The sequence below is a fragment of the Capricornis sumatraensis genome, unplaced genomic scaffold (assembly GCF_032405125.1).
Source record: "Capricornis sumatraensis isolate serow.1 unplaced genomic scaffold, serow.2 scaffold13, whole genome shotgun sequence".
NCBI classification, from domain to species: domain Eukaryota; kingdom Metazoa; phylum Chordata; class Mammalia; order Artiodactyla; family Bovidae; genus Capricornis; species Capricornis sumatraensis.
In genome coordinates, this window is record NW_027184624.1 from 1670189 (window position 1) to 1682864 (window position 12676).

General features: G+C 40.4%; 1 non-coding gene across 1 annotated transcript; it reads left to right on the forward strand.

Annotated features, from left to right (window-relative positions):
* Positions 1-4835: 4835 nt before the first annotated feature.
* Positions 4836-4907, forward strand: TRNAS-GGA (transfer RNA serine (anticodon GGA)). The gene has a single exon. It is a non-coding gene; the product is annotated as a tRNA-Ser (tRNA).
* Positions 4908-12676: the final 7769 nt, after the last annotated feature.

Sequence of the window (12676 nt, forward strand, 5' to 3'; positions counted from 1 at the left end):
ATTAAATCATTTGGATTAAAATGATTGTCCAAGTGATTAGTGGGGATAAAGAAAATTTGATAATATTTGCCTAGGAGGAAGATTGTAATAAAATTCCATTTCACACTGAGCTCTTCTATTACTTTATCCTTGTTCAAACATTTTTGAGGTGGTGGAGCTACTTGTTCTTGTGTGTGCATGGGCTAGTGCCGTTGAACAGAGTATTATGACAGGTCTTCTAGTCCTGTGTTGTTGTTTAGTCACTAAGTCATGTCCAACTCTTTTGTGACCCCATGGATGGTAACCCCCCAATCTCCTCCATCCATAGGATGTACCAGGCAAGAATAGTGGAGAGAGTTGCCATTTCCTTCTCCATGGATCTTCCTAAACCAAGCATCAAACCCTTGTCTCCTACATTGGCAGGTGGATCCTTACCACGGAGCCACCAGGGAAACCCATATTTTATCCCTTACTAAATGTATTTTAAGTTTGTTTTTGGCTCTCCTGTGAAGTCTTTCCCAACTATTGAAACCTCAAGGGCTCCTGTATCCTTTCTGAATTTCTCTGGACTTTCTGCTGGTTTGGTTCAGTTCAGTCACTGAGTTGTGTCTGACTTGCAGCACGCCAGGCTTTCCTGTCCTTCATTAACTTCTGGAACTTGCTCAGACTCATGTCCATCGAGTCAGTGATGCCATCCAACCATCTCATCCTCTGTTGTCCCCCTTTCCTCCTGCCATCAATTTTTCCCAGCATCAGGGTCTCTTCCAATGAGTCAGTTCTTTGCCTCAGGTGGCCAAAGTATTGGAGTTTCAGCTTCAGCATAAGTCCTTCAAAGAATATTCAGGATTGATTTCGTTTAGGGTTGACTGGTTGGATCTCCTTGCAGTCCAAGGGACTCTCAAGAATCTTCTCCAATACCACAGTTTAAAAGCATCAATTCTTTGGTGCTCTGCTTTCTTTATGGTCCAACTTTCCCATCCATACATGGCTACTGGAAAAACCATATCTTTGACTAGATGGACCTATGTTGGCAAAGTAATGTCTCTGCTTTTTAATATGCTGTCTAGGTTAGTGATAGCTTTTCTTCCAAGGAGCAAGTGTTTTTTTTTTTAACTTCATGGCTGTAGAAACCATCTGAAATGATTTTGGAGTGCAAGAAAATAAAGTCTGTCACTGTTTCCATTGTTTCCCCATCCATTTTCCATGAAGTGATGGGACCAGATGCCATGATCTTAGTTTTCTGAATTTTGAGCTTTAAGCCAACTTTTTCACTCTCCTCTTTCACTTTCATCAAGAGACTCTTTAGTTTTTCACTTTCTGCTGTAAGGGTGGTATCATCTGCATATCTGAGGTTATTGATATTTCTCCCAGCAGTCTTGATTTCAGCTTGTACTTCATGCAGCCCAGCATGTTGCATGATGTACTCTGCATATAAGTTATATAAGCAGGATGACAATATACAGTTTTGATGTACTCCTTTCTCTATTTGGAACCAGTCTGTTGTTCCTTGTGCAGTTCTAACTGATGCTTTTTGACCTGCATACAGATTTCTCGGGAGGCAGGTCAGGTGGTCTGGTATTCCCATCTCTTTCAGAATTTTCCAGTTTGTTGTGATTCACACAGTCAAAGGCTTTGGCATAGTCAATAAAGCAGAAGTTTTTCTGGAACTCTCTTGCTTTTTCGATGATTCAGCGGATGTTGGCAATTTGATCTCTGTTTCCTCTGCTTTCTAAAACCAGCTTGAACATCTGGAAGTTCATAGTTCATGTACTGTTGAAGCCTGGCTTGGAGAATTTTGAGGATTACTTCACTAGTGTGTGAGATGAGTGCAATTGTGCGGTAGTTTGAACATTCTCTGGCATTGCCTTTCTTTGGGATTGGAATGAAAACTGACGTTTTCCATACTAGACCATTCAGGTATGACTTAAATCAAACCCATTACAATTATACAGTAGAAGTGACAAATAGATTCAAGGTATTAGATCTGATAGTGTGCCTGAAGAGCTATGGACAGAGGTTCTGCTGGTACATCTTCTGCAAAGGCAGGATTATTTCTTTTGCAATTGTATACTTTTTATTTTGATTTGTATTTGTAAAGTGACTTTTTGACTTGGAGCTGATACATGCAAAATATAAATATTTATGAGAAAGAGAAGAGAAGGAAGAATAAAAAATGAAAAACAAAACAAAAAATATGTAAATATTTACCACATATATAAATACACAGAGAGAAAGAACTGACTCTTCATTTCACCTTCCCAGATAATTATAAGTGTATTGATCCTTCTTACCAAGAAGAAAAGGGCTTTCCTGGTGTTTCAGACAGTAAAGAATCTTCCTGCAATGCAGGACACCCAGGTTTGATCCCTGGGTCAGGAAGATCCCCTGGAGAAGGGAATGGCTACCCACTCCAGTATTCTTGCCTAGGGAATGCCATGGACAGAGGAGCCTGGCAAGCTACATACAGTCCACAGTGTCAAAAAGAGTCAGACATGACTGAGCGACTAAGATAGAAAAATAAATCTTATTTCTCTTTGGAAATTAGGAGATTAAGCCTAGAGAAATGTACTTCACTTAGGAAGTATTTTAAAAGTTTCCTACCATTTAAGATGTGTTTGAAGGCAATAGGAGATTAGAAATATTATTTGATATTACACATGGACTGTTACCAAGCTCTTCTCCTGCAAGTGTGCATTTTTTTCTGTGCTTACTGATAAAGAACAATCTCAAATCCACTTGCTTTCATCTGCTTATTATTTAGAGTTTGATTCTGCCCTTAGGGTTTACATTCTCTTCTTCGTAGGACACTAATAAAAACTGAACTGGATGAAACAGTTTCTTTGAAATCTTGTTAGTCAACAGTACTGTCCAGTTCAGTCACTCAGTCATGTCCGACTCTTTGTGACCCCATGGACTGCAGCATACCAGGCTTCACTGTTCATCACCAACTCCTGAAGTTTACTCAAACTCATGTTCATTGAGTCATTGATGCCATCTAACCATCTCATCTTCTGTTGTCCCCTTTTCCTCCTGCCTTCAATCTTTCCCAGCATCAGGGTCTTTTCCAATGAGTTAGTTCTTCACCTCAGGTGGCCAAAGTATTGGAGTTTCAGCCTCAGCATCAGTCCTTCCAATGAATATTCAGGACTGATTTCCTTTAGGATGGACTGGTTGGATCTCCTTGCTGTCCAAGGGACTCTGAAGAGTTTTCTCCAACACCACAGTTCAGAAGCATCAGTTCTTTGGTGGTCAGCTTTCTTCATAGTCCAACTCTCACATCTATGCATGACTACTGGAAAAACCATAGCTTTGACTAGACGGACCTTTGTTTGCAAAGTAATGTCTCTGTTTTAATAAGCTGTCTAGGTTGGTCAGACTTCCCTGGTGGCTCAGATGTAAAGCATCTGCCTACAGTGTGGGAGACACGGTTTCAAACCCTGTGATGGGAAGATCTCCTGGAGAAGAAAATTGCAACCCACTCCTGTATTCTTTCCTGGAAAATCCCATGGACGGAGAAGCCTGGTAGGCTATAGTCCATGGGGTAAAGAGTTGGACACAACTGAGCGACTTCACTTTCGCTTTCTTTCTAGGTTGATCATAACTTTACTTCCAAGGAGCAAGCGTCTTTTAATTTCATGGCTGCAGTCACCATCTGCAGTGACTTCTGAAGCTCCCCAAAATGAAGTCTGTCACTATTTCTACTGTTTCCCCATCTATTTGCCATGAAGTGATGGGACCAGATGACGTAATCTTAGTTTTCTGAATGTTGAGTTTTAAGCCAACTTTTTCACTCTCCTCTTTCACTTTCATCAAGAGGCTCATTAGTTCTTCGTAGTTGTTCTAATCTCAATTCAGTTCAATTCAGTTGCTCAGTCGTGTCCGACTCTGCAACCCCATGAATCACAGCACACCAGACCTCCCTGTCCATCACCAACTCCCGGAGTTCACTCAGACTCAGGTCCATCGAGTCAGTGATGCTATCCAGCCATCTCATCCTCTGTCGTCCCCTTCTCCTCCTGTCCTCAATCCCTCCCAGCATCAGAGTCTTTTCCAATGAGTCAACTCTTCGCATGAGGTGGCCACAGTACTGCAGTTTCAGCTTTAGCATAATTCCTTCCAAAGAAACCCCAGGGCTGATATACTTCATAATGGACTGGTTGGATCTCCTTGCAGTCCAAGGGACTCTCAAGAGTCTTCTCCAACACCACAGTTCAAAAGCATCAATTCTTCAGTGCTCAGCTTTCTTCACAGTCCAACTCTCACATCCATACATAACTACTGGAAAAACCATAGCCTTGACTAGACGGACCTCAGTCGGCAAAGTAATGTCTCTGCTTTTGAATGTACTATCTAGGTTGGTCATAACTTTTCAGATTAAATGTTAATAAACTTGCAAAATGAGAAAACTCCACTCTACCTAGTACCTTGCCATAGAAATCTGTGGCCAGGTCTCCCCCTGGTGGTCATGGTAAAAAGTACATGAGAGTCTTCAGAACTTTGCATTTCTCACTAGGAATTTTCATTCTTTGGAGTAGACATTAACAGAAAAGCTGCTGCTGCTGCTGCGTCGCTTTAGTCTTGTCCGACTCTGTGCGACCCCACAGACGGCAGCCCATTAGGCTCCCCCGTCCCTGGAATGCTCCAGGCAAGAACACTGGAGTGGGTTCCCATTTCCTTCTCCAATGCATGAAAGTGAAAAGTGAAAGTGAAGTCGCTCAGTGGTGTAGGACTCTCAGTGACCCCATGAACTGCAGCCTACTAGGCTCCTCCGTCCATGGGATTTTCCAGGCAAGAGTACTGGGGTGCGTTGCCATTGTTTTCTCCGTAATAGAAAAGGGTAAAGGACAAAACGAGCTTCCCTGGTGGCTGAGAGGTTAAAGCGTCTGCCTGGAATGCGGGAGACCCCGGTTCGACCCCTGGGTAGGGAAGATCTCTTTAAGAAGGAAATGGCAACCCACTCCGGTACTCTTACCTGGAGAATCCCATGGAGGGAGGAGCCCAGTAAGTTACAGTCTACAGAGGACAAAAGACTTCCCTGTTGGCTCAGTCAGTAAAGAATCTGCCTGCCAATGTAGGAGACAAGGTTTCTATCCCTGGGTCAGGAAGATACCCTGGAGAAGGAAATGGTAACCCACTCCAGTATCTTTGCCTGGGAAATCCCATTAGTAGGAGGAGCCTGGTGGGCTACAGTCCAAGGAGTTGCAAGAGTCCAGTACGACTTAGTGACTAAACCACCAAAGGACAAAAGGGGAAGGAGAATAATGTAACAATGTTTGGGTTACTTTTCTCAGCTTAAATTTCCAATCTTATTACCTTTGTGTGGTATGCTTATTGCTTCAGTTTTTTCCAGCTTCTTGTTCAGGATACTGATAAAATAAAGCAAGTAACAATCCAAGCCTCCTTACACTCAAATCTAAATATGGTTGGTTGGCTATAGTTCTAACCAAACAATAGTTTTTGATTAAGAAAAGGTTTCTTTGAATTGAAATGGTCACGGCAGATGCAATAGCAGTGATTCCTACAGCATTTTGATACACTGTTAAACAGCTAAAATTCAATAAAGGACAATAATAACTGAGTACACCTACCTGGGGCTGAGCACAGTGTGAAGTGCTTCACATGCATTTCATCTTCATGACAGCTCTGTTAGATAGCCCTATCATTGCTGTTTTACAGGGCTCAACTAGGTTAAGTGATCTGATCAAGTTCACACAGTGGAAAACACAGAGTCCCTAGCTCTTAGTCACTTCAGTTGTGTCTGAGTCTTTGTGACCCTATGGACTGTAGCCCATCAGGCTCCTCTGTCCAAGGGATTCTTCCGGCACGAATAGTGAACTAGATTGCTATGCCCTTCTCCAGGGGATCTTCCTGACCCAGGGATCCAACCCATGTCTCTTACATCTACCTGCAATGGCAGGTGGGTTCTTTACCACCTTTAATGCCACATGGAAAGTCCTTTCACTTCACTATCTTTTTGCTTTGTTAGGGACCCTCTAGCATGCTCATGGATGGGCAGTGAGCAACTAGGATGATTTTAGTATAAATACCCACTTAACCTTCTTCAAAATTACTTTGTTGTATAGTAATTTTAGTACACTCCAGTACCCCAGTTGTTTGGGGGTACTGGGGAGATTTATGTAATGATTAAAATTTGAAACATTTTCTTTCCCAGGGCTGAAAAAAAGTGAGTCGTGCAGCATTACCAATGTCTTGGCAAATCAAACACCAAAAGCACAAGAGAATCACAGAACTGTAAACTGAACTTGTAAGTCACTAGAATTATGGAGTTATTAAGGTTCTTGCAAACAGCTGAGAAAAGAAACTAAATGCAAAGGAGAAAATGAAAGATATACCCATTTGGATGCAGAGTTCCAAAGAATAGCAAGGAGAGATAAGAAAGCCTTCCTCAGTGATCAATGCAAAGAAATAGAGGAAAATAACAGAATGGGAAAGACTAGAGATCTCTTCAAGAAAATTAGATATACCAAGGGAACACTTAGTGAAAAGATGGGCACAATAAAGGACAGAAATGGTATGGACCTAACAGAAGCAGAAGATATTAAGAAGAAAGATCTTCATGACCCAGATAACCATGATGGTGTGATCACTCACCTAGAGCCAGACATCCTGGAGTCCAAAGTCAAGTGGGCCTTAAGAAGCATCACGACAAAGTTAGTGGAGGTGATGGAATTCCAGCTGAGCTATTTCAAGTTCCAAAATATGATGCTGTGAAAGTGCTTCACTCAATATGCCAGCAAATTTGGAAAACTCAGCAGTGGCCACAGAACTGAAAAAGGTCAGTTTTCACTTCAATCCCAAAGAAAGGCAATGCCGAAGAATGTTCAAACTACTGCACAATTGCACTCATCTCACACACTAATAAAGTAATGCTCAAAATTCTCCAAACCAGGCTTAAACAGTATGTGAACTGTGAACTTCCAGATGTTCAACCTGGATTTAGAAAAGGCAGAGGAACCAGAGATAAAATTGCCAACATTCACTGGATCATAGAAAAAGAGAGTTCCAGAAAAACTTTTACTTCTGTTTTATTGACTACACCAAAGCCTTTGACTGTGGATCACAACAAACTGTGGAAAATTCTGAAAGAGATGGGAATACCAGACCACCTGACCTGCCTTCTGAGAAATCTGTATGCAGGTCAGGAAGCAACAGTTAGAACTGGACATAGAACAACAGACTGGTTCCAAATAGGGAAAGGAGTACATCAAAGCTGTATATTGTCACCCTGCTTATTTAACTTGCAGAGTACATCATGCAAAATGCTGGGCTGCATGAAGTACAAGCTAGAATCAAGATTGCTGGGAAAAATATCAATAACCTCGATATGCAGATGATACCACCCTTATGACAGAAAGTGAAGAAGAACTAGAGTCTCTTGATGAGAAAGAGGAGAGTGAAAAAGCTGGCTTAAAACTCAACATTCATTGGGAGAATGGCATTGAAATATGTATATTATCATATGTGAAATGGATCGTCAGTCCAGGTTTGATGCATGATACACGGTGCTCAGGGCTGGTGCACTGGGATGACCCAGAAGGATAGGATGGGGAGAGAGGTGGGAGGGGGGTTCAGGATGGGAAACACATGTACACCGTGGCAGGTTGATGTCAGTGTATGGCAAAACCAATACAATATTGTAAAGTAATTAGCCTCCAAAACACTCAATTTTAAAAAATGAGTCTGAAAAAACCAAAACAAAACAGCTCAACATTCAGGAAGCTAAGATCAAGGCCTCTGGTCCCATCACTTCATGGAAAATAAATGGGGAAACCACGGAAACAGTGACAGACTTTATTTTCTTGGGCTCCAAAATCACTACAGATGGTGACTTCAGCCATGAAGTTAAAAGACACTTGCTCCTTGGAAGAAAAGCTATGACTAATCTGGACAGCATATTAAAAAGCAGAGACACTACTTTGCTGACAAAGGTCCATCTAGTCAAAGGTATGGTTTTTCCAGTAGCCATGTACGGATGTGATACTTGGACCATAGAGAAAGCTGAGTGCCGAAGAATTGATGCTTTTAAACTGGGGTATTGGAGAAGACTCTTGAGAGTCCCTTGTACTGCAAGAAGATCCAACCAGTCAATCCTAAAGGAAATCAGTCCTGAATATTCATTGGAAGGGCTGATGTTAAAGCTGAAACTCCAATACTTTGGCCACCTGATATGAAGAACTGACTCATTGGAAAAGACTGTGATGCTGGGAAAGATTGAAGGCAGGAGGAGAAGGGGAAGACAGAGGATGAGATGCTTGGATGGCATCACCGAATTGATGGACATGAGTTTGAGTAAACTCCGGGAGTTGGTGATGGACAAGGGAAGCCTGGCATGCTACAGTCCATGGGGTCACAAAGAGTTGGACACGATTGAGCGACTGAACTGAAAGGTTCTTCAGGATCAGGGACTCACCTCAAGTGCATATGCTGGATGGCACTGTTAAATTAAGACATGTAGTTCTCATGGTATAATATTCCCATAACAAGAGAGTCTACAGCAGGTGGTTTTCAGGGTCAGGATAAAAACAGTACCCAACAATGAAGCAGCTAGAAGCAGCTTCCCAGTGGGTCCTGAGAAATAGTATTAAATGAGAAAGGGATGAGGTTGCTTTATATGATGATCAAAATGCTCTTCGCCCAAAGAACTGCAGAGGTGAAGAGATAAAGGTTCATGTGATGACTGCCAGGCAGACTGCAAGTTGGAAAGATAAAGGTTGACCAATTCTAAAAATATAAAATCATAATGATATTAAAGGGAACATATAATATCTTATTGTTTAGAATGAGGAGAGGAAGTCAGTATCAAGAAAGTTTATGGTAAAAGAGTGCTGTGTAGAGATGGAACACATAAGTGAAACTCCACTTTTCATAGTTGGGAGATTTCAAAATAAATTTAACACATTTAGTTAGCTAAGTTTAATGGTTGATACAGACATAAGAGACACCATCTTTCATGCCTATTTTATACATGGAGTGAGATGAGCTGCTGCCTAACCCAATAATGAAAGTTGTCAGTCAGTATTATCAGCAGAAAACCAATTTATCCTATAGTAGTGAGCATGCAGTGGGCAATGTTCAAAGTTATTTCAAATTAGAAATAAAGCTGAGAATCTATAAAACTCTATATGCTTACAAATGAAAAAAAAACTTTTGAAATAGCACTTGAAGAACCAAGTCTTGACAGAAATTGGCTTCTGTTCATCTGTAAGGGTCAAGCTGGAAGAACAAGAAAGACATAGACTATCCTCAAAGACACAGGTATTACCGCAAGTGAAGAACATCTAGTTTCTACATGGCCTAGCTGACAACATTCTCAGCCTGGCACTGTTCAGTTCCATATTTGAGGTTGAACTGCCTTTAATGTTGTTCAGAGATCTTAGGATAAACATCATACCAATACCCTTAATTTAAAATCTGAATGATATTTACCCATTTACTGATTAACATTTGATTTCTAGTCTTTCCCCTTGAGCATGATTACTGGTAACTTCAGCTCAACATGCAATTCTTTTGTTTATGAAATACTGTTTAAGTCCATAAAAAATACTGTTAACTGCACATCTGCATTTTCTGAGAAAAGTATTTCCCCTGCATTGGCAGGTGGATTCTTTACCACTGAGCCAGTAGGGAAGCCCAGATTGACATTATTTTTAATCTTGATCATGATAGTAAGTTGAGTGTAAGTAAAATCCACTTTTCCTACATTAATAACTTTGCATGAAGTTTCACTCATTGTCTTAAGTCATATATGATTATTTTCAAATTTGCAAACTAAATATCAAGATCAATAAACCTATTGTTTTAACATCTTTATAAAATAATAACTAAGTCCCAGAACTTTAGAAAAACTCTTGGTTTAGTGGTTCCCAGACTTTTAGATTTCATGGAGCAGTTCAAGTGGGAGCTAATATGAGGCTGTCAACACTTTATTTTGCCAAGAATATTGGAACCAACTAATACTACTAACAATAGTATTTCATAAAACAATAGTTCAATACCACAAAAGTAGGGATTAATCATGTAATAAAAATGGAGTTCAAGTTGATCGTCTATCAACCCTTTTTTTCACCCCTTTGGGGATGCTGAAATTTTAGTTGTGGCCTAGAATTGGGGAACAAATGCCTAACATGCCATTTTGTCCAAATGTTCTAATTAAAAGGCTAAGAGGTGGCTTTGCCTGACATCAGTTGGTGTTAAAATTGGGGAGGAAAAGCACAGCTCCTGACAGCTAGTAGAGTAAAATACCCTGAGAGACTCAAGCATTAAACATGTTGCTAATTAGGAGGAACCTTAACCAATTAAAAAAGTTATGTATTTATTTGGCTGAGCCAGGTCCTAGTTGCAGTGTGCAGGTTCTTTAATTGTGGCATGTGGGATCTTTTACTAATAGCTGCTGTGTGTGAATCCTTAGGTGAAGCATGTGGGATCTAGTTCCTTGGCCAGGGATTGAACCCAGGCCCCCTGCACTGGAAGTGTGGAGTCTTAGCCATTGGACAACCAGGGAAGTCCTACCAATGTTCATTTTAAAATCTCTGATAACTAATATAAAATCAAATAAATCCACCTACCTGGTAGAAAGAATTGGGGTACTGACTGCACCTGTTATAATGTCAAGGAAAATAACCCAAATCATAAATTATCATAATAATATAAACTATGTCATAGATGATATAATCCAAACTGTGAGCTCTTAATTCTATAAAGTGTTTTGTTCTCAATTACACAGTCTATAATAAATGCTTAATGAATATCTGCATGAATAGGTGTATATCACTCTAAATAGCTGCAAAACAATTTCTTCATAAGAAACTTCCCAACCTGGCAGATTCTTACTGCAGAAATCCATAAAACATAAATGATATAAAGAAAAAAAGATAGTGATGGTATGGGGGAGTCCCACTTGCTTTTTCTCTAATCAAAGGAAAAAGCAATCAGAAGTTTTAAGGTGTTTAAGTGAGAACAGTAACTGTACACAACACCTACTTAACTTTTAGGTTAGTAACATGAAAAGGTTTTAAAATCCTAAAGGAATTCTAGTTCAAAAGCATGTAATAGAATTTTACATGACCCTGGAACTACACTTATCTAATTAAATGCTATAGTAGATCTGCCTTTCACAATAAGGTGGTCATTTCCAATTTTACCATAAACATACTCACCCACCTATACCATTGATAAAGTTTTGACAATTGGCACTAGTTTTTTTTCTTCCGCTAGCTATAAAAATGCATGACTCATAATTTATCATTTTAAATTCAAAATTAAGACTACAGAATTCACTGGTGGTCCAGTGGTTAGGATTCACAACTTCCACAACAGGGGGCACGGGTTCAATCCTTTATCGGGGAACTGAGATGCCACATGCCATGGCCAGAAAAAAAAAAAAAAAAAAAAAGCTTCGTCTGTTTAAAGGATGTCCTTTCATCAGTAAATCTGGGAGTTCATAGATGTATTTTTCTTTAAAGCAATTCACCTTTAAAAGCATGATGCTATTGCTGACCTAGTCATACTTATTATTAAAAGGGGGGAAGAGGCATGAAAAAATTCACCCTAAGAATTTTTCAGGTAGAATCAGAGTTTGTATACCATTACCAAAAGCTCTGCCTCTCTGTACACTGGTGCCAGTCAAACCTCAGAGATGGTTTTGGATGTAGTAGAAAGGATGGCTTTTATTGCTTTACCAGGCAGAGGAAGACAAACCTGGCTTCACCCTTGAAACACTGTCTCAACTGGAGACCTTGATGAGGGTTTCTCTAACAGTGGATCAAAAGTGGGCTCTGATAAGATAAGGAACTCCTAATCTTGATGACTATGCCAAAGCCTTTGACTGTGTGGATCACAATAAACTGTGGAAAATTCTGAAAGATATGGGTATACCAGACCACCTGACCTGCCTCTTGAGAAATTTGTATGCAGGTCAGGAAGCAACAGTTAGAACTGCACACGGAACAACAGGCTGGTTCCCATTAGGAAAAGGAGCACATCAAGGCTGTATATTGTCACTGTGATTATTTAACTTGTATGCAGAGTACATCATGAGAAACGCTGGGCTGGAAGAAGCACAAGCTGGAATCAAGATTGCCAGGAGAAATATCAATAACCTCAGATATAAAGATGACACCACCCTTATGATAGAAAGTGAAGAACTAAAGAACTTCCTGATGAAAGTGAAAGAGGAGAGTGAAAAATTTGGCTTAAAGCTAAGCATTCAGAAAACAAAGATCATGGCATCTGGTCCCATCACTTGATGGGAAATAGATGGGGAAACAGTGTAAACAGTGGCAGACTTTATTTTGGGGGGCTCCAAAGTTACTGCAGATGGTGACTGCAGCCATGAAATAAAAAGACGCTTACTGCTTGGAAGAAAAGTTATGATCAACCTAGACAGCATATTAAAAAGCAGAGACACTACTTTGCCAACAAAGGTCCATCTAGTCAAGGCTATGGTTTTTCCAGTAGTCACGTATGGATGTGAGAGTTGGACTATAAAGAAAGCTGAGTGCCAAAGAATTGATGTTTTTGAACTGTGGTGTTGGAGAAGACTCTTGAGAGTCCCTTGGACTGCAAGGAGATCCAACCAGTCCATCCTAAAGGAAATCAGTCATGCATGTTCATTGGAAGAACTGATGCTGAAGCTGAATTCCAATACTTTGGCCACCTGATGCGAAGAGCTGACTCA